Here is a 21,814-nt window from a genome sequence, read left to right as displayed (position 1 = left end):
TGGGGTCATTCTTATTGTTACACTCTGTCCAATTCTCCAAGCATTGAAAACACCAGAGATGCAGTATACGCTCAGTTTCTGGTCACTTTGGAACGAGGTCACTGGAGGATGACTTCCATTTTGTGATATCGGGCTTACTTACGCATACATACAAGTTGCACGTAGCAGAAGATGCAGCTTAACTCCAGCTGATATCCCAGATTGCCGATTGCAAGGGAGACAAGGCTGCCCCAACCCCAAAGCGCCGTTAGCTTTCGGAGTCTTTCTTTCACTCACTATGTGTCTCCAGAATTTGTTAACCTGGTGTTCTTTCACCCAGAACACACCAGTGATACCTTTTCCCACTAGGGGAGGGAGAGGAGGAACAGCTGCCCACTTTGGCAATACTTCCAGAAGTGTCTTCAGGTTGCAGCATTTTGCCCCTAGCTTAAATAAGAAATAAGGGAAGGAACATAACTCGGTGGCGGAGCATCTGATTTACATGTGGAAGGTCCCAGGCTCAAATCCTAGCATCTCCAGTCTAGGAATTTCCCCACCTTGTAGCTTGGAAATCTATTGCCAGTCAGCATGGACAGTACTGAGCTACATTGATTAATGGTCTGATCCAGCTTCCTAAGTTCATCTGTAAAAGGAATCCTTCGGCACTCTTGCCAGGTCTATTTGCTTACCCAAAGAAACTGGTCTAATCATTTCGGCAGTCTGCCTCTTTGCCTGACTACAGGATCACATGTCTCAAAGGGATTGTGAGATAACATCTAGCCTGACCCAAAACTTCATGTTCTTATGTGGAAAAGAGAGAGATCTGTTGATAGAAAGGCAATGTCTGGTTCACTGAAATATCTGGTTGTTCAGAGCTGTATTCCTGCAGTGCTTAGTATGGGGTAAAAGGATGCTGATGCTTCACCCAACTGAGCCAAGAATTGTCTTCCTACTTCAAGAGGCAAAGCAGTGCTATGCAGCATCACATGTGCTACTATGGGTGGTTTGGCTGACATGAAGAATTACCAATACATCTGCTTCCTTGGGAATTCAAGTGTTCTCCAACCTGAGCTGTGTAGTACACACTTCATTTCCATGGATCTATGCTGAGTGTGACTTTGGCTGCATACACACAATACCTGTAAAGCACATTTGGAGCACATTATTTCCCTCAAAGAATTCCTAAGTTTAGAAGAGGCTTTGGGGAATTGTAACTCTGAGGAGTAAACCACAGAGCCCATAATTCTTTGAGGGGGGGAATGTGTTTTGAAGGTATAGTTGTGTACACAGTCCTGCTTTATGGTGTTGTAATTAGTGTGCATCTTCTCTGAAAAGGAGACATGCTGATTTAACTGCATTGCATTTCAACCTCATTGTATTGTGTATTATTGTATTGTGCACATGTCCAAAATAGTATCATAAAAGCAGCCCACTGTGTGGCATCCTACTGATATATTTCAAAAGCTGCAAATGAATCAGTTGTGACTCACAAACAGGGGGACCTTGGTGGGATAGTAGCAGTGAGGACTTCGGCTTAATGAGGATGTGTGCATTACATGCTAAACTGCCTAAAACATCTTCACTGTGGTCATCTAAACTCGGTGACCTGTATAATTTTTTTTGCATAACTTCTATTGTTTTATATAATCTACATCTTTTGCTGTTTTGCATAGCTTATTCTGGTTTTATTATAGACATGGGGAAGAACCAGGACCTTTGCAAAGCAATGAAGGACCACTCCCAACCACAGAAATCTTGCAGCGCAATATTAATCATGCCTGCTCAGTTGTACGTCCCCTCGATTTCCAAGTAAGTACCGGTATATTTAAGAATTCTGTTTTACACAGTTACCTCTCTGTTTTCTTTCTATAATTATTGCCTGCATATTTTCAACCACATCTTGACATACTAGAGCAGTGTTTCCCAAAACTTGGGCCCCCAGCTGTTTTTGGACTACAACTCCCATCATCCCTGACCACTGGTCCTGCTAGCTAGGGATGATGAGACCCAAGTTTGGGAAACACCGTCCTAGTAAGTACTTTATTACGGTCAACGACCAGCACACACACACACACACACACACACACACACACAAAAAGACACATACAGAATCAATAATAAATGCAATTTAAAATTGATCTGAGATTTGATCTAAAAGGGGTTGTCCGTATTAAAATTAAAGTACATTAAAATTAATAATTATTGCTTTAAAGAATAAATTTAGAAATTAATTAAAAATCAACAATTCAGATTATTATAATACTTAAATCTAAAGAAGGATCAGGAGCCACCTAATTGTGCGGACCGAAGCTTAATAGCGACAGCACAGAACTTTGCCACCGCAGCAGTGACCTTAGGGTTGGCATCTGATAGGAGCCAATGGGCATAGTGTTCTTCGGGACATCCAGGAGACTCACATAATAGCGGAGAGATAAGTTCATTCCGTAAAGCCCTATAAAAGCAGCAACGGAGAAGTACATGGTCTGTAGTCTCTACTTCTCCGGAGTCGCATGGACAGAGTCTGTCGCCCAAATGAACCCCCCTATACCTCCCATCCAATACGGCAGATGGCAGGACATGATTTCGGGCCAGTGTGAACGTCCTTCTGTGGGATGGCACCTCGAGCTGAGTAAAATACCTAGCTGGGAGTTGTAAGTATCTCCGCTCCTCTGGGGTTAAAAAAAGAGGGACTTTACTTAAGTCATTTTGCCTCTCGATAGCCATTAGCCTCTGCTTGACTAATGCCCTTGCTGTGTTGTAACTATGTGAACACAGGTAAGCTGGATGTAAACCTATGCTCGTCATCTTGTTTTCTATGGCTTTGCTCCAAGAGGAGCGATGTTTATCTTTTAATATCAATGGGGCAAGGCCCTGAGGATTAAGATGAACTTTCAGGCAAAGGTTATAGGCTTGTGTCCAGAGTCTCGCCTCGACGCAGACCATGCCTGTTAAACACCGTCCTAGAGGGTCAGGCTGGATCAGGATGAAGCGTGGGAGGAGCCTGAGGAGTTGGAGGGCTAGAATTCAAGGGAGGGAACTAGCAGGCATGGATGGGCCACAGTTGGTCCCCAGGAAATCTTGGGTGTTGTCTGAGGAGGAGACTGCAGGACTCAAGTAAAACCCCAAAGATGGACCAATCAGCGGTGCCTGATGCTCCCTGCTGTGGCCTTCCCCACCATACTTCATACACTCCTGTCAGCTAACCTGCAGCCACAAGGGAGCCACTAGTTCTTTTTTGGCATTATGATGGCAAACCCATCTGCTGAATATTAGGGCTATCAGCAATGATAAGCATCCTTCGGCAACTGGCAACGCACAGCACCTTAGGAGATTCCACCAATGACCCCTAACCCAGTTGCTCCTTATCATGCTTGCTTGCCTACCAGGGTGTGCAGGTGAGGACAATATTCAGGAACAGCAGCAGCACCTGTGCCAATGCAACCTGCTCACACTCCTGCCCTCTCTCTCTCTCTGCCCCCCTTGTGCCTAATCCCCACTGCAACCCCAAAACTGGGCAGCGGGCAATGACAGTTATTTCCTCTCCATGAACACTCACTTGCCCTATCTGCAACCAAATGGTGTCATCAGGGCATGACTTGGGGACAACAGCCCATGGCCCCACTCAACAGAGTGAATAGAAGGGCCTCCTAATTCAGCTGACTTGCTGCATTTTAAAGCAGATGAGTGAATTATAGACATTACCATCTGAAAGCTAGGGTGAGGAACCAGATGTGGCTGGCAAGCTGGATTTCTAAATCCCACCACCACCCCTGTGGGCCAGCTTTGACAGGTGGGTGGCTTTGAAAATTAATACAAGAACCAATAAAATATGGACAGGCAGTGCAAGCTTTTGATCCACAGTGGCAAGGACCAGCAGGTGCTGCCTTTCCTCTCCTTCTGGGTGGTTGGTTGGGTGAGTAATTGGAGCAGTGTTACCCAAACGTTGGTCTCCAGCTGTTTCCAGACTACAATCCCCATCATCCCTGACCACTGGTGTTGCTAGGGATGATGGGAGTTGTAGTCCAAAAACAGCTGGACCCAAGTTTTGGAAACACTGAATTGGAGCGGTGAGGCACTGCAAAATAGGGGCTCGAAAAGGGCATTTTGCTGAGAGCCAGCCCTGGCACCAGTGTAGAAAAATCAATGCCAGTAAGTGCCGTCATTATTTTTTATTGTCGAGCTGCTTAATACAGGCAAAGGTTTGTATACAGTCAAACTTTTGTATGGGAAGATGCTCTTTGCATTTCCTCTGTTAGGTGTGGGCGTATGAAAAGGCTTCCTTACGCAGAGGTCTTGTTCAAACGGAGGCCAACATTATTTGCACATTTTCAAGCACTCTAATGATCTCAGGGACATAATTTCCTTCAGTCCACCCACTATTTAGTCTGGCAAGATTGAGGAAAAGTTTGCTGATGTCACCACTCGCCAGTTGCTCTTCAGTCCCGCCTGCCCCTTTAATCAAAGTATTACTAGTGTTCCAATGCTAACTGCTTTTAGAAGAACTTGCCAGAGAAGCTGGGGAGGCTCTTTTCCAGACTTGTCAACAGGGTGGTGGTGAAGAAAGTCACCATGACTCACACATTTATAATCATGGAAGAGAAGAAGCAAAGGAATATGGTAAGGTGCTCCTGCCGTGCCTGTCAATCATGATCAAAGGTCACTGCTAAATCACATCTTTCTTTCATCCTCAGTTGTTTGCACAAAGTTTGCAAGGTGGGTAGACCTTTGCTGGGCAGTTAGAAGACAGAACCTGCATCAAGTAATTGCTATCCCACATTTTCCACTCCTGGTCTACACAACTATTAAAGATGCAAGGGTCTTGTCCTCTTTTTCATCTGGTCACCCTAGCTAGGAAACACACTGGGTGACTTTGGACCAGTATATTTTCTCCCTGGGAGAATGCTTCTCCTTGGCCCTGGGGAGGTGGGGGGGTAGCTCTTAATTTAGCACAGTTGATTTGCTTTTCCTGGGTTTCTTTACCACCTTCATCCATTTCCAGCACTCACACTGCTGCTCGTTTACCCCAGAGAGCAAAGACCACTGATTTAAGCAGGGCTTACTTCTGAGTAAAGTGCGCACAGGAGCACAACCTCCAAGTTAGTGTCTTTCTGCTGGCACCTTGTCAGAGGTAAGGAAAAGGCAAGCAAGTCAAAAGTCCCTGCCTCTGGCTTGCCAGATTTAGGCTGCCGTCCTGTGTACCCACTTTCCTGGGTGTAAGCCCCATTGAATCTGGAGATGGGGAGAGGTGGGCGCCAATACATTTCCTTGCCAAGGATGCAAGGCAGAGGTGCCAGCTTGAATAAAATAGGGGGGGCAGGTAAGCCCCAACCCGCATGATTGATCACATGATGTGGAACGCATACCCCATTTGAATGACAATGCCCATCAACTTGGGGGGGAGGTGGCCCCCTCAAAAAATTATAGGGGTGCTGAAGAAACCCTAGGAGTTGGCTCCTATGGTGCAAGGGAACCTAGGTCCGTCTCTGGTCATGACATGAGAGTGCTGTAATGTTTGTTGCAGATTTGGCCATATTTAAGCTCTTGGGCCATGGACATAGCCAATGGGGGGCAGGGGGCAACTACCCCCTCAAATCAATACAATCAATAAAAATATTTAACTATCTAAGATTCTGCCCCCCCTAACAAAAGCCTTCCCCCACAACAAAAATCCTAACATACACCTGACCAGTGCTTTCTTCTTCTAAAAAAAATATTTAGGGGTACTCTCATTTTCCTACTGATATTGAAATACTGCCCCTCAATGAGGCCAAACTTAGATTCACAAAATGTTTAGGGGTATGTGTACCACTGCATCCCAACCCAAGAAAAAGGCGCTGCATTTGACCCTGTTTTATACATTTTTGCTAATGTACTGGGATCTAAATACCAACGGTACATCATTTTCATATAATTTTCTTTCAGCGTGTAACATGCTGTGAATTTAAAATCCCAATTCCATAACCTACAACAAAAATCCTGGCTATGCCCATGACTTGGGCCATGACTATGTCTCCAACCCCCACCCCCACCCCCATGCATCTGCCACCATCTCCCCACGGCTGCCCATTCTCCAGCATCTGCCACCTGAAGTGGTCATCTTTGATCTGCCTAGTGAAAAAACTGCCCCTTTCCCCAGCAGCTAGAATGCCTCTCTGAAAAGAACACAAGCTAGAGCAGCGTTGGTGTTGATGTTGATGTTGATGATGATGATGATGATGATGATGGCAGCGGGCTGTGGAGTTGCACATCTCAGGCGCCTCCCTCCCTGTCCCTGCCCTCAACCCAGCCCTCCGGGTTGCTGCAAGCTCTCTGGTTCCTTGCGCGCGCACGCGCGCACACACCCCTCCCTCGGGCGCCTGTTTCTTTTTCACCCGCGCTACTCTCTCACGACGTCGTTGGGAATTTCCAGCTAGGAAGTGAGAGGGAGGCGGAGGTGCGGGCGGGCGGGCGCAGGAAGGGAGGCAGCGAGAAAGGCGGGAGTCAACCCCGGGGGCGCGTGCAAAGTCTTGTCAGCGTGTGCGGGCGGGAGGAAAGGGGCGTGCGCGCTGCTGGAAGCCGACGAGAGGCAGCTCGGAGAAGAAGAAGAAGAAAAAAACCACCACCACCAAAGGAGGGGAGGGGAGGAAAAAGCCTCGACAGTGACAGCAGCAGCAGTAGCGCAGGGCTTCCTTTTTCTCTGCTTTCCCCCTTCTCAGCCGGCGACGAGCCAAACCCGAGCCTCGCGGGCAGTGAAGTTACTTCTTCCTCCTTCTCTCGTCAACAACAAGGAACGGCCAGCCAGGCTCTTTCGACCCAGCCGCGCTGTGTGGCGACATGGCGCTCTGGTGAAGCGGGACTCCTCTCGCTCGCCTCGGGTGCCTCTCCCTCAGAACTGCTGGCGAGGTCCTCGTCTTCCCTCTCGCAGCGCCGAGGCGACGTTGCCGCCGTCAGGAATCCCGCTCGTCGGCCCGAGGTGAGCCCCGCGGGGAGGCGGGAAGCGGCGGCGCGTTCGCACGAGACGACGCAGCCGCTCGCTCGCTTGCACGCGCGCGCTCTCTTGCTCTCCCCCGTTGCCACGCGGGAATGTTTATGGATGCGGCAACAAGAGGGACGCAGAAGGGGGAGGGGGGCGGTCCAGGCGGTCGGAGCCCCGGGGGCGGCCAGATTTGAAAGGAGGAGTCAGTCTGCTGCTGGTTGGCAGAGGAGGTTTTCGAGGTCTTCTGTGTGTAGATATCAAGTGGCGCTAGTCTGTGAAAACTTGTGCCTCAGTCAACCCGCTTGTCCCTCAGGTGCCATAATAAGACTCTCTGTTTCCCTGCGCAGCGGCAGGGAGAGAGAGACGGCATTTTAATTTTTATTCTGCCAAAGCTGATTTCCCCCAAGTCACCATGTGCAAGTGATTTAAGGGAGGAAGGAGGGGTAAGTAGATTTCAGTTTCCAGGTGCGGACATTATTTTCAGAGCCGGCCTGAAGCCCTTTTAGTTACGGGTTAGCTGAGGTGGACCCCCTCTGGGGAATTACATTTGAAGAGCGGAGTTCTGCATTTTACTCTTTTCTTCTTCTTCTTCTTCTTCTTCTTCTTCTTCGCGCTGTGCGTGCTCAACAGCTCTTCTACTTCCTCATTCTTGTGCAAAGCGAACATAACACGCCGCTCCTCCTCGTGCTCGGGAAAGCAGTGCTGGGACTCGGGAGAGAGGCGCACATGGCGAGGCCTTCTCCCAACCCAGAGCTTGGAGTTGCCCCTTTTCTTTTTTGGGGGCAAGGCTTTCCTGTGCCTTTCGCACTGGCGTCGAAGGCTGGTGTTCAACCGGGTAAGCCTCTTCCTCCCCCGCCTCTCATCACTTCCTCTTTGTCCCAAGAACAGTCTCACTTGCTAGCTACATGGCTGCCTGGCATAGCACAGCTGTTGCAGACGCAGGAGCTCTGCTGCCCGCTTGGGGGGGGGGGGAAGGTGACAGCAGCAAAGCGTCTCTTTTATGGCGGAACTTGGGGGAGGGAACAGGACTGTGGAACATCTTCTTTGCCTTTATTAACTTCACAAAAAGGTGCGCGCTGCTTGATTGTCTCAAACAAACAGACCTCCAAGCGGTTTGCCAAAAACACGAAACAATAAGAAGAACCAGCAACAATAATTAAAGAGCAATATGACATTTGAAAAGTTAAAATAGCAAGAGATTGAAATTCGCACCAGCTTTCTAAGCAATTGGGTAGGCTAAACAAAAAACATTTTTAGCAGAATGTTTTGTGTGCAGGAGGTACCATGTTCAATCGCAAGTGTTCCCAGGTAGGGTTGGGAGAGACCCATGTCTGAAATCATAGAGAGATGCTGCCAGTCAGTGTGGACAACACTAAACTAGATGAGCCAATGGTCTGATTCATTAAAAGGCAGTTTCCAATGTTACCATTGGGGCAGAATGGAAAAGAAAAGGTGATTTCATACTGAAAAGGTGTGGGGGGGGAGGCAATATATTCACCCCCTGCTGCCATTCTGGAATTTGTACAATATTTGAGTCTCTTTCATGCTATTGAAAGTGTGTTTTTGTGATGAAGCTGGTTTTCCCACAGTTAAGTTTATAGTCACTCAGCAATGCCAGGGCTCAGCCTTGAATTGAGGTATACTCCTAAAATAAATAGATCTAAAGCATGTGCAGAGTGCATCCCTCCCTCCACTACTAGGTTATCTGTTTCACAGTAATCTGGGATCGGGGGGGGGGGTAGGATTTTCCTGTTGAAAATTGTGATTTCCATATTTCCTTTTTTCATTGTTATTTGTGCTCAGGTATTAGGAACCTAAGAGAGCCTGTGTGGTGTAGTGGTTTGTGTGTTGGCCTGGGAGACCAGGGTTCAAGTCTCCACTTGGCCATGAAGTTCAATGGTGACCTTGGGCCATTCACTGCCTCTTGGCCTAACCTAACAGGGTTGTTGGGATTGAATGGGGGAAGAAGAACCATGTATCTCACCTTGAGCTGTTGAGAGAAAAAGGTAGGATAAGCATGCAATAAATTAAAACAGCCATAGCAAGGAATATAGGAAGCCACCTTATATTGTGTCAATCTTTAACACTGTTCGTTCCTGCAAGAGTTTCAGGGCAGACACCCTACTTCCATTGCCAATATGTTCATGCCCCATAGCTTTCTGCTGAAATTCTCTTTAATTGTTCGTATCACAAATATTGCAGGTGTGCGTTTTTGTCCCAATTTTGTTGTCCCACTTTTGTTGCGAGGAAGAGTGTGCATCCAGATGGCAATAGTGTAGTGACACTGGAAAAACATTGCAGAACAACTACGGTAATACAGTGGAATGATGTGCGGTATAAACCCACCACTGACACACTATTATTGCATCAGTGACATATTGCAGAATGCATCCGCTAAAAAATACCGCTCTGGAGAGGCCACTGAGTTTGTTACTTTCCCCATTGCATCCTCTGCCAGTGGTGTGTGTGTGTTGTTTTTTCTTCACTTGGGAGTGTAATGTTTCTCAATGTTGATATGGTATCTCCCATATGTAAGACTCAGGTCAGCTGCCCGTTTGCCCCCCCCCCATTTGCCACCCAGTGATCTATTCTCAGACATAACTGAATGTAGAAAAGTGGGAGGGGAGAGGGCAGCAGTACACCCACCAGGATATGAGCCTAGGATCTCTTTCAGCGCCAAAGTTTTGCATTGGAATATGTTAATAAGATTTCCGCATGTGCAGATTGCACCTTATTAGGTGGAATGAAGAAGGTATTTCTCTTCTGAGGCTGTGATGGACTTGAGTCCCAGCAACTTTCACATTCAGAATTAAGTGGGTAGGACTGGAGTGCTTGCAACGTGTGTTCATAGGCCAATGAAGCACCAATGGTCGATGTGTGTGTGATTTTCTGTGAAATGTAAACACTGAGTTGTTTTTTGTTTGTTTGTTTGTTTGAGATCCTTTTGTTTTCAGAACCTATACTGTGTGTTGCTTGATTGTTTTGGTTTAATTATTTGAGTTCCAATTTTAACTTGTGCCATTCATGCACAAATTGAGAACCAAGATGATGCAGGTGCGGGGGGTGGGTGGGTTAGATTTCACTATACACAGATTCTTATTAGATTTCGAGACATTTTGTTGCGACTCGCCATGGGAATGCTTTAGTTGCCTGCAGTGATGTTGAGGGACTGTGCAATACAAGGGGTTAAACTTGTCACATACAGTAAATATTGTCACAGAAAAGAAGAGCTGGGCTTTGGGCTAGAGAAAGTGGGTTTTCCAAAAGACTCACTTATGAACATGCAAGTTGAATTTCCTCAGAAATAAGCTGAATTTCCTCAGAATAAGGCCTTTTTCAAGGGAAGGGAAGGGATGTTAGGTTGTGACTCAGTGATTTTCTTAGGAAGAAAGGTGTAATACAGTGCAACACTTTGCTCCACTAAAATTTGTTGCTTGTAATAGCAGGCTTGTTTGTTTTTTCATTATACACAGACCTTATCAATGTAGCGAGTTCTTTCCTTTCCTTCCTCATCAGCTGCTCCCTGCAGAATTGCAAGATTGAGTTCTAAAGGTGTTTTTAGCTGCCTTTCAGTAAAATAACAGAATCATAGAATGGTAGAGTTGGAAAGGACCTTCCTGCAATGCTGGAATCTCAACTAAAGCATCCATGTATTTTTACTGAGTAAGGATGCTCAGTAAAAATAAACAACCCTAATTATTAGTGGCAGATTTTGTTAACTTTCACATGAAATGTTATGCAATTGTAGAATTTCCCCATTTCTGTTTGTTCGCTATTAGCAGGCAGTATAATTTCGGTTAATAAGAACCCTCTGTTGATACTTCTTAGATCTCTTCTAGAAGTAATAAGCAGGCTGCAGGGTTCAGTCTGGGGGTGGGTGAATCATTCAATTTCTGGTTTCTTTCGGTTTCTCATTTTTTCCAATGAAAATTCAGTATTTTTGTGTGAATTTATGTATGTAATTTTTACCTAATATATACACATTTTTGCAAACAATGTCCCATGATTTGTGTATGTTATTTTGATTAATATATGCATTCATATGAACACTTTACCCTGATTTGTGCATTTTTGTACTCATTACTTGGTTTGAGAACAGCACTGCAAAATGTGGAGCTGCATGATTTTCAAAGGATGGCTGTGTTTCAGTTTGCATATTATTTTGGAAAGTGCAGATTAGATAGGGTCACCTTTAAATGCAAAGTGAATTGAATTTCATCCCCATCCTGAGCTTCAGTCATCTACAAGCCTGATGAAAACCATAGAATAAAGTGTTTGCTAACCTTAGAGTAGACACAGATTATGGCTTTGCAGTGATGTGGTTTTTAACAACACCTTTCTGCCCTTCCTAAAAGGAAACCCACAGCCTAATCCTAAAATGGATTTTCTTCTATTTTTAAAGCTGAAAAGTAAAAAAAAACAGTGTGGAGCCGTTACTGTTATGTGAAGTAAGATTTGTGCCAAGATCTTAACCACTTAACTCATTCTTCTACTTGCCATCTAGAGTACCAGTACAGTCGTACCTCTTGTTACAAATGCTTCAGGATGCGTACAACACGGGTTATGAACGTGCCGAATCCGGAAATAACGGAACACGTTACTTCCGGGTTCAGCAGTTCGCGCATGCGCAGACACATCAAATGACGTCACGTGCAGAAGCACCGGATTGCGTCGCGCACATGCGCAGACGCGGCGCTTCAGGTTACGCACGTCACGGGTTATGAACAGGGCTCCGGAACAGATCCCGTTCGTAACCCGAGCTACCACTGTATTTTGTTTTACAACCCTAATTTTCAGAAGCATATGGGATGGAGCTGTTTCTAAAGGCCTCTTCACTCATTGTAGCTTTCCACTCAGGAAATGGTAAATAGTGCCCTGGGTACATTGCACTGCCATGATTTACCTTTACTGCATAAGCACAACACCAGCTGGAGCATCCTGCCTTAGTTATGTATGAGCAGTGAAAAGGTGCATTCATGGATTATTGGCAGTGTGCACACATAAGAACAGTGTTACAAGGGTAAACCAAGGTCCAGCATCTTGTTCTATCATCTATCTATCTATTTATTTTAAGCAGCCAGTAAGATGCTTCTCTAAGTGCTCACAAGCAAAGTATGAATGTATGGTCTTCCTTAGTTGCTGCCTCCATACATTACTTATAATGGTTAATAGCCATTGATAGGCCTATCCTCTATGAATCTGTATCATGCATTTTTTAACATGAGGGGTGCATTGTACGTACTAGGTGGTTTGTGGGGAAATAATGGGGCAACGCAGATGCCTTCATGCCCTGTTTGCAGGTTTCTTGGGAACACCGGGCTGGCCACTGCTGGTACTGGTATCTAGGTAGAAAATTCTTCATATACCACATGCCCTTACGTGCTTGTCAGCACTGTGGCTTTTGCAGGGTTGTATACATATCCAGTTAATATCCAGCCTCTGCAGTCAACATATCCAAGGATCTTTTGCCCCTCTTCATTATGCAGTAACCCACCAAGTATGGTGATGTTATACATACACCATGTTGTATCTGAACTTCTGTGTGTGCACATGCACACTTTTTCTACTCTAACACTATGATAGCAGATTTGACAAACATTTGATAAATTATCCATTTTAAGTGTAGGAGTTTAAGAAGCTACAAATTGCCTCATGTGCAAAATACGATGCGTGTAATAACTACTAATGGTTAGAAATAGGGCCAGCCTGCCCATGAGGTGGAGTGAAGCAGCCAACCATGGGCAGAGGAATTCTTTGAGGGTTGTGTGGCTGCAGCGGCTGCAGCTGTTTTCAGCAAGATCTCATGGAGCTCGCAAAATATCTTGCGAAATCTCTGCAAGATCTCATGAGATCTTGCCAGAAGCTGCCACCACGTGACCCCAGGAAGCAAGGCTTTGCAGGAGGGGCAGCAGTTTCCAGTTTTGCCTCAGGCAATGAAACAGGACAGGCCTCCCCCAGTTATACATAGAGCTTTTGACACTGTAAGCTCTAGGCTTTGCAATACTCTGAAGTGAGGAAGCACTTTTCTCTATCTTCCTTTCACAAATGTTGCAAATCCCCTTCTATTTCAACTTGTATCCTGTTGATTTTCTGGCATACTTAGTGGTTATTTTTACTAACTTTTAAATTTTATTGCTATTCAGTTTGCTTCTTGTATGTTTAAGTTACCGGTACTTATAACTCTCTTTGGTCAGTTTGAGAAGCCCTGTTTGTTGAGCATTTAGCCTGATTCCTTTACATAAAGTTTTATGGGAGGTTCTGTGAAGCCATTAGTTTATTGAGCATTCATTTGGATCTGCTTGCAGGGAGGTTATATGAAGACATGCCGAGGAATTGCTATCCCACACTTTCCATCACATTTCCCCATCACTTTCCTTGCTGCAAAAAGTGTTGATTTTCTTTAAGCAGGTTTGTTGTGCAAGAGCCCAAATCCATACTAATTGTGCAAACTGAATTTGGTGTCATGCATTCAAACCCATCTGTTAAAAAATACCAAGAAGTGCCCTGAGCACAGCATCTGTTGTAGGTGTTTCTTTGCAGAAGGATGGGACGAGCTTCATTGGATAGACTATAGAATGTAGGTACAGTGGTACCTCTAGTTACGAACTTAATTCATTCCGGACATCCGTTTTTAACCTGAAACTGTTCTTAATTAGAGGCGTGCTTTTGCTAATGGGGACTCTTGCTGCCGCTGTGCCACCAGCACACAATTTCCGTTCTCATCCTGGGGCAAAGTTCTCAACTCGAGGTAAATCTTCCAGGTTAGCGGAGTTTGTAACCTGAAGCATTTGTGACCTGAGGCATTTGTAACTCGAGGTTCCACTGTATTATATTCAGCTCCAAAACATACCTTTGCACTTCCTGTTCTATATTAACAACATGCAGAGAAACAACAAGAGAGAAGTTCAAGAGTGCTTAATGCAACATGTGACTATACACTTGTCCACATTTGAGCATTTTTTAGCTCTTAATCCACCGTTTCTCTATTCAAATTAGACTGGAGTAGTCCACACCCACACATACCTGAATTTGTATATGAAGAGCAAGTTTGGGCTTTCCCATTCATTACAGGCATTTTCTTTTGGGCTTGTTCCTGCCTTCTAATTTGTAGCTTCTGTTATGCCAGTTAAGTACCAGCAGTGATGCATGCAGGTAAGCTATGTGCTCATCTGCTGTGTGGAAAATAATAATACTGATTTGACCTTGTTGTGGTGATTATTGAGGCAAGGATCAGTTTCACACATAATGCTTGAACTATGGTTCATTTTGCCGAAGTGTGGCTCCACCTCAGCAGACAAACTATGGTTTATTTCTGGGCAACGAACCACAATATAAAACCATGGCTTCTTCTTGGCTTATGACCCATGGGTTGTTTTAACTGTGGTATTGTGTTATATCTGAAGCCAACAGCCTTGCTTAACCATAGTTTGCCTGGCCGCCCCACCCCAGATGGTCACCAAGCTACAGAGACATGGGGTAAGAGCAGCTTAAAACAAGCCAAGATTTGGAGAAACAAAAAGTGGCTTGTCAGTTCAGTTGTGAGATAGCTCATGTATTGTTAAACAAATAATCATGGTTGCATTCACAAATAATGTGAAATCACATTTGAAATGTGATATTACAAATGCTTATTATTTGGTTGTATTTGAAGAGGCATTCGCGCGTTTATCCCTGCCATAACTTGTTTTGATTTATTGACTCATAGATAAGTAACTGCCAGAAAAAAGTATTGAGCTGAAGAACTAGTTATTGTCCCTTGACAGTATTTTACCCCCTCCGTAGGTAATCTTCTGCGGTATGCTTGGCACAATTATGACCATTTCCCTTTAACCCAGCAACAGCAATTCTGGGCAGAATTTGTTTAGCTTCAAGTGATTGGATAAGGAGTTCTTCTATACAGGCTGAGGTTTCTTTCATGGAACTGGGAATAATTTGTTTTTCTTTTTGCATGGATTTTAATGTTTTGGCATTCTTTGGCTTAGGGAAGCCCGAGCAACGCTAAAACCATGTGATTCCCTCGGGAAGTTTTACAAAACATGAAGTGCAAAAAGGAGAGGCCCATAGAGTGAATGGTTTTGATTGAGAACTGGGTCCGTAAAATCTTCCCTATGTTCTAAATGATTCTAGACTGCATTATTTTAATAAGAACATAGGAAGCTGCCTTAATACCAAGTCAGACCACTCAGTATTGTTGACACCAATGGACAGCAGCTCTCAGGGATTTTCAAACTTATCTGGAGATGCCAGAGGTTGAACCTGACACCCTTTTCCATGCAAAGTATGCACTGTACCTCTGATCTATGGGTCGTCCCCCCCCCAATATTGTATTCGTTTTTGAAATGGGAGACTGCCTTCCCAATCTTACAACAGGTAAATTCTCAGGTGAACAAACTCAAGCTTCTCTTTCTATTATGTCCTCTTTGGATATATGCCTCATTTGCAAACAAAACTTCTTAAATGCAATTCCCAATTACTGTGAGTGTTACACACCTTAGGGTTGTTTTTGTTTTAAGGGGGTGTTGAAACACTTTTATTAAAGATAATGTAAACGTCTTTCAGCTTTAGATTAGTGTTACATTTTATGACTTCCTTGATACACATTCTAATCTTTAAAGTTGCACAAAAAAGATACATTGAATCTCTCTCTTTTTAAAAAACTTGCTGTTCATGAGATATTAAAAAGTTGTTTCACCCAGTGTCTGCAACACTATTTAAACTAGGTTAGGCTTATATCAGCATATTATCACACAACATGTATTACAGGCAATTAATATAATTTAGGAAGGATAGTTTCATAGTGATACCTGCTCCCATTTCTTTTGCTTGTTCCAGTAGATGGTGATGTAATAACAATAATTTTTTTTATTTCTACCCCGCCCTTCCCGATCCAAAAACTGGGCTCAGGGCGGCTAACAACAAATGTAAGACAATGATTAAAACAACTTAAAAAAACAGCTAAAAAACAGCATAAAAACAAACATCAATGGGATCACCAAGGCTAATTGGCCAGGTTAGTCATGCTAGGCCAGTAGGGAGACCAGGGAGGAATTTTAATGTAGGGACCCAGAAAAAAGGGAAGGGGGAAAGGAATAGGGGATCAGGCTAGATTAAAGGCCAGGTGGAATAACTCTGTCTTACAATTATTTACACCCAGAAATTGCTATGTTAAGCAATTGCTGATTTCTTAATGGTCTTTCCAATTACTGTTTGTGCCTAATGTTTCAGTGCCAATATGTGTGCAGAAATGCCACCTAGCAAATACTGCATTCCTGAAAGCACATTCTCGTAACAACTGTGTTGTTGTTGTTTTCTGGATGCAAACTGAATTACTGGATTTTCCGCACAGTTTTGTGACTGTGCTGTGTGTAAGTTTAGACTGTGGTATTGGATGAAAAAGTCACCATCCTAATAGTGGGTAGTTCTAACCACTAAACCCTTTAAAGCTATGCTAATCATTCAATGCATTGTGTAATCTTGGGAGCTGGGAAGTGCAGGTGGCTGGATTTCAATGTGCAGGATTTCCCCAGAACACGTCCTTAGTGCTCTGCCTAATTCTCTTCCCAAATGACTAACAGAACAGGAGGAGAATAAATTATGTAAATAAGCAAATATTTACGCAAAATGCTTTTATTTGCCTCATCTGCATGGGTTTTTAAAATGAATACTATATGGGAAGTTTGCCCTTCCTATAACTGGCACTGTCTGATACACAGGCTGAAAAAAATCCTGCAGTGCTCCAGAATTTGCTTTTCCCAGAACAGAATTGGAGTTACCTCTATTCATAAGTTTTACCGGTATTTCATTCCTCTCTCAATCTCTAACCCAGGCATTCAGGTGTAAAATCCCCCTCCAGGTTAGGGTTGCTATATTTCAAAATGTAATAATATGGACACATAAGATGTGGTTTAAGCTTTTTTTTTAAGGGAAATTGGCAAAAATGACATTGCCAACATGGGTTGTCATACGTCTGGACTTTCCCGAACATTCTGCCAATTTCCTCGCAGACACTGTTTCCGACTGCAGTATTCCAGGTACAGTGTGTCTGGAAAATTCCAGATGTATGGCAACCCTACCCCAGGTGCACTTTTCATTGTAGGATTTACATAGATGTAGACCTATAATGCAGTTCTCATGAAGCATTTCTTGTAAACCATGTCCCCAATTTCAGCCATTTACAGTTTTCCTTCTTTGCAGAAGAAACACCCAAGTATCCCAGGAAAGCCAACTGATTTTTTGTCCCAGCTAGTGAAATGTGCCAGATTGTTTCTTTTTTCAAACAACAACAACACAAAACTTGGCACTTGACAGAGGTTTAAGTGCCCAGACAGAGTTCATACTAAGGTAAACCATAGGTTAGTGCAGGCATAGGCAAACTCGACCCTCCAGATGTTTTGAGATTACAGTTCCCATCATCCCTGACCACTGGTCATGTTAGCTAGGGATAATGGGAGTTGTAGTCCCAAAACATCTGGAGGGCCGAGTTTGCCTATGCCTGGGTTAGTGTGACTGTGCTGGATCCTGAAGGAAAGCAAAGTTGGTCCAAGTCTTTGCTGGACTCAGCACTTTGTTGCAGGTGAACCAGGCCATTTTATAACTTGGGTTGAAAAAAGATGCACAAACTCTTATACAGGTTTTTTTTTAAACAGATCTTGTCCTGATCTAGTGGCCCAAAGGAGGGCTTGGAGCGGTTGGGTGCAGGTATACCGAAGGATGCCGAACATGCCAGAGTGATCAGTTGCAGTGCTTTATTAAAGAAGGTGTAGACTTACAGCAAATCAGCCTGCCAATTCTGCAGACGCAGGACGGACTCTGCAGCAAGGAGATGGCTTGCCCATGCCCAAGCAAATGTTTATGCGTTCTTTATACAGCAAAGCTGCACGTGTCATTTCACCTGACTAGATGAGGGCATAGGTGACAAATACCCAAACCTTACAGACAGTTCCCCTTTCTGGGCTCAGAGGCCAGCACCCCAAGCTCCACAGATAAGGGTAACATCAAAGCAAGTGAATATGAGCATATATCAACTAATTACTACAACCTCTACCAATTAATTGTGGGGTATCTTGACTAGCAAGATGGTATTAACAAAGTTTCCAGAACAGTTCCTTTGGTTCAGCACAGGTTTGTAATAAATAAAAAGATTGCTCAACAAGAAATAAAACCAGTGTTACTTGTTTTTAGCATTAAAACATAATATTGAATCTCGGTGGTGAACCACCCATCTTTGTTCCAAATCTAGCCCTCTTTGGGCTAGAGGTTACAGTGAATGCCACATTGGGAATGAATAATACACATAGTGCTTAGTGAACATTTGTGAACTTTTGTAATCTGCTAGGCTTTTTGAGCTTTGTCTCATATTTTTATTTGCTGTACTTGAACAAGAAAAGGGGCTAGGTCTAATATGCCAAATGTTGTTTTATAGATCCAGTATGGTCATGATAATAGTCTATCTTTTGCTGGACATTCGTTGTTTAACAATTGCTTTAATGACCTAGGAACTGAATGTTTGTAAAGGAGCCAAATTACTAGACTTCAGATAGCTTAATTCTTGAGGCTTATGGGGCTGTATGTGAAGACTCCATGGAAAAGACACTGATGTTGGGAAAGATTGAGGGCACAAGGAGAAGGGGGTGACAGAGGATGATATGGTTGGACAGTGTTCTCTACTAAAATGAGTTTGACCAAACTGTGGGAGGCAGTGGAAGACAGAATTGCCTGGTGTGCTCTGTTCCATGGGGTCACAAAGAGTCGGACACGACTAAACAACAACAACAACAACAATAATGTGAATTAGCATTGGGAAATATGTCAGAATAGCCTTGGATCATTGGAGATCATATGCACTGGTTAGGGAACCTCAGTTTTGCACAGAAACCTGCAGGCCAGAACTTTAAGAGACTGCCTAAAGGCAATTAGCTATATTCAATGTCTTGCTATTCAGGGCTGGAAGAATGAAGAGCACTCAGGATTTCAGTATATTAACAAAGGTCTGAGAGAATAATAGAATAAGGGGGGGGGGGACAAAAGTTAGGACCATGCAACCACTAGCCTCTCATAGATTATCCATAAAGTCTAGGCCGCAGCTGTTCCACAGAGCGCAAGAGGTTTGCATGATGATACCTATAAGCTCTGGATAATAAAGAGGCAAGATACATTTGCCGCCTTTTGCTTCAGCCAGTTTCTAGAATAGTGTACCACCAAAACTTTCTCCTGCTTTCCCCCCTCTGTGAGAAATGGAGAAAATAAAGTATTTTTTTTAAGAATTATCAAAAGCAAGAGAAAAATAAAATGAAATAAACATGGGTCAGGTGTAGGGTCTTAGATGCGCTCACCTTACTTTTGAGGTGGCCATGGGGGTTTCTGTGAGTGTCCCATTTTTCATTCAACATATCATTTTGCCAGTGATCTGCTATCTGCAGTCTTCCTGGGTGCTGGCACTTCAAATTAAAAAAATCCAGGGCAAGGTATCATTTGATAACTCCCCCTATTGTGCTTTTTCAGTCCAGGAAGAGTGAGCAGCCAGGAAATCTACATTAATCCATGCAAGGATAACTCAAAACCCAGCAGTGACCAAAATTCTAAATAAATTCTCAATTGCCTTCAGAATTTGGGAACTTTCTTTCATAGATCAATGGTTTTCCCACAAGTAGATGGAGGGTGGATTGCAGTGCAGTCCTAGTTTAGCACTTCTGAAATGATGAAAACTTGAATCTGAAATGTAAAGAAATACATACTTGACAACCTTTGGATAGGTTTGCTTGCTTGCTTGCTTGCACTGTGAAATATCCTTATTTGAAAATATAAGGCCTATTTTAGTCATTTAATCTGGTGCTGTGAATCATCGGCAAATGCATGAAACTGCAGCTAGCATGCATTTGTTCTTAGCTCTTGGGGGGTGGGATTTTCTTTGCATGTGATAACACTGTGGAAGTCCTGTTGCTTTCCTCCTGGGTATGAAGGAATTTTGCATATGTCCTGTGGAATATTAAAATTCCCCCTCAGCATTAGCCACCTAAACCAGGGGGCCGGTCCACTGTCCCTCAGACCTTGTGGGGGGCCGAACTATATTTTGGAAACAAAAATGAACGAATTCCTATGCCCAACATATAACCCGGAGATGCATTTTAAATAGAAGGACACATTCTACTCATGTAAAAACACGCTGATTCCCAGACCGTCTGTGGGCCAGGTTTAGAAGGCGATTGGGCCGGATCCGACCCCTGGGCCTTAGTTTACCTACCCATGACCTAAACTGATTGTAGTAGCCTTAGGTTTGCAAATCAGTTAGTGGTTTGGTTGAGGTAGTGGCCTGTGTTTTATCTTAACTATTGATTCAGGCTTCACACAGGCAGTGCTCTAAAAATATGCCTACCTCAGAGTTTTACTGAATGCCAGGGAGGAGAGGAGGAAGAAGCTTGATCACTGTCTGCACTTAAGAGTACTGCTCACTGTTAATTCACTGTGAGTACAGCCCAGAGATGAAATAAAAGTGAGTGGGTGTGCGCAGTTAGTGATATGCTGGATTGTGGTCTGGGTTTATTTAGACAAAGGTTCTGCAAGGTTTAATCAGTATTATCAGCTCTGTTTGATTGGTGACAGGAAATACGAATCTGCGGGGGCATATTTATTTTTTAATGCTGTGTTGATTCTAAAGAATTGAGAATGAAATGTTTAAAAAGAGTCCTTCCCTTCTAACAAGAAGGGGTAACTTTTGGTAATATAAGTTCACCTTAAACTTTTACTAATATTTGAGGTCAATCCCACGCTATGCTTTTAAAGCACATTTAAAGTGCATGGGTTCCCCAGAATGTTTGACATTGTAATTTGCTAAGGTTGCTGGGAATTGTAACTCTGTGAGGGGTAAACTACGCTTCCTTTAAAAGCATGGTGTAGATGTGACCTTTTGCATCATTCTGTTTTGCATCAATCAATATAAATAAAATGATGCACAGGTCAGATATGTATGATGCAAAGTTCAGTTATGTATTTCAGATCACATTTACCATAGCAAGCAAAAGTCTGTTTCTAAGTAGCTGTCATTGGAAAATCCAGTAATAGCCAAACCTTCCTTTTTCTGAGTCACATTTGATACATTCAAAATATACCAGTAGTTTCCTCATATCATACATGCTTAAATAGAAGCTAAAAGGGCTGTGAAATGACCAGAGTTCCTCCAGAAAAAAACAAACGAATAATGTTGTTGTTCATCATCATCATCATCATCATCATCATCATCAAAAATGAGTTTCCAGTAGTGATATATTGATAAAAGCACCATGAGTTCCAGCAGAAAATGCCTGACATGGCCATTAAAAAAGTACCAGTGAGTACTATCGCACACAAAAGAAAGCCCTGAGTAAAGGGAGGGCGAGAGGGAGAGGGGTGGGAGAGCCAGTGTGGTGTAGTGGTTAAGAGCGGCAGACTCGTAATCTGGTGAACCGGGTTCGCGTCCCCGCTCCTCCACATGCAGCGGCTGGGTGACCTAGGGCTAGTCACACTTCTCTGAAGTCTCTCAGCCCCACTCACCTCACAGAGTGTTTGTTGTGGGGGAGGAAGGGAAAGGAGAATGTTAGCCGCTTTGAGACTCCTTCGGGTAGTGATAAAGCAGGATATCAAATCCAAACTCTTCTTATTATTATTGGTAAATCTGTTTTGCAAAGGAGCTGTGAACCTTGCTTGACAGGTTTCTCTAGACCAGGCATGTCCAACAGGTAGATCGTGATCTACCCGTAGATCACTGGACATCTGCGGTAGATCACTGGTAGATCATTGGCTCCCCCAAAGAAGCTGAACAACTGTGGCTCCCCTAAAAATGCTCAACATTTTACCTTCTCCCTGAAAAAACTCAACAACTTTGACCTGAACCCCAAAAACCTGCCA

General features: G+C 43.8%; 1 protein-coding gene across 2 annotated transcripts in view; it reads left to right on the top strand.

Moving 5' to 3' along the window:
- The first annotated feature begins 6,900 nt into the window (after positions 1–6,900).
- Positions 6,901–21,814, top strand: part of NFKB1 (nuclear factor kappa B subunit 1) — a 68,418-nt gene continuing 53,504 nt past the window's right edge. The window contains exon 1 of one of the 2 annotated variants that reach the window (XM_033160384.1): positions 6,901–6,931. The gene's annotated coding sequence lies outside the window, so the exon portion shown is untranslated. The remainder of the gene's footprint in view (positions 6,932–21,814) is intronic. The other variant, XM_033160382.1, reaches the window with a different exon arrangement.

This window comes from Lacerta agilis, chromosome 9 (genome assembly GCF_009819535.1).
Source record: "Lacerta agilis isolate rLacAgi1 chromosome 9, rLacAgi1.pri, whole genome shotgun sequence".
In the NCBI taxonomy this organism is placed as follows: Eukaryota; Metazoa; Chordata; class Lepidosauria; order Squamata; family Lacertidae; genus Lacerta; species Lacerta agilis.
This window is presented reverse-complemented; position numbering and strand designations above follow the sequence as displayed.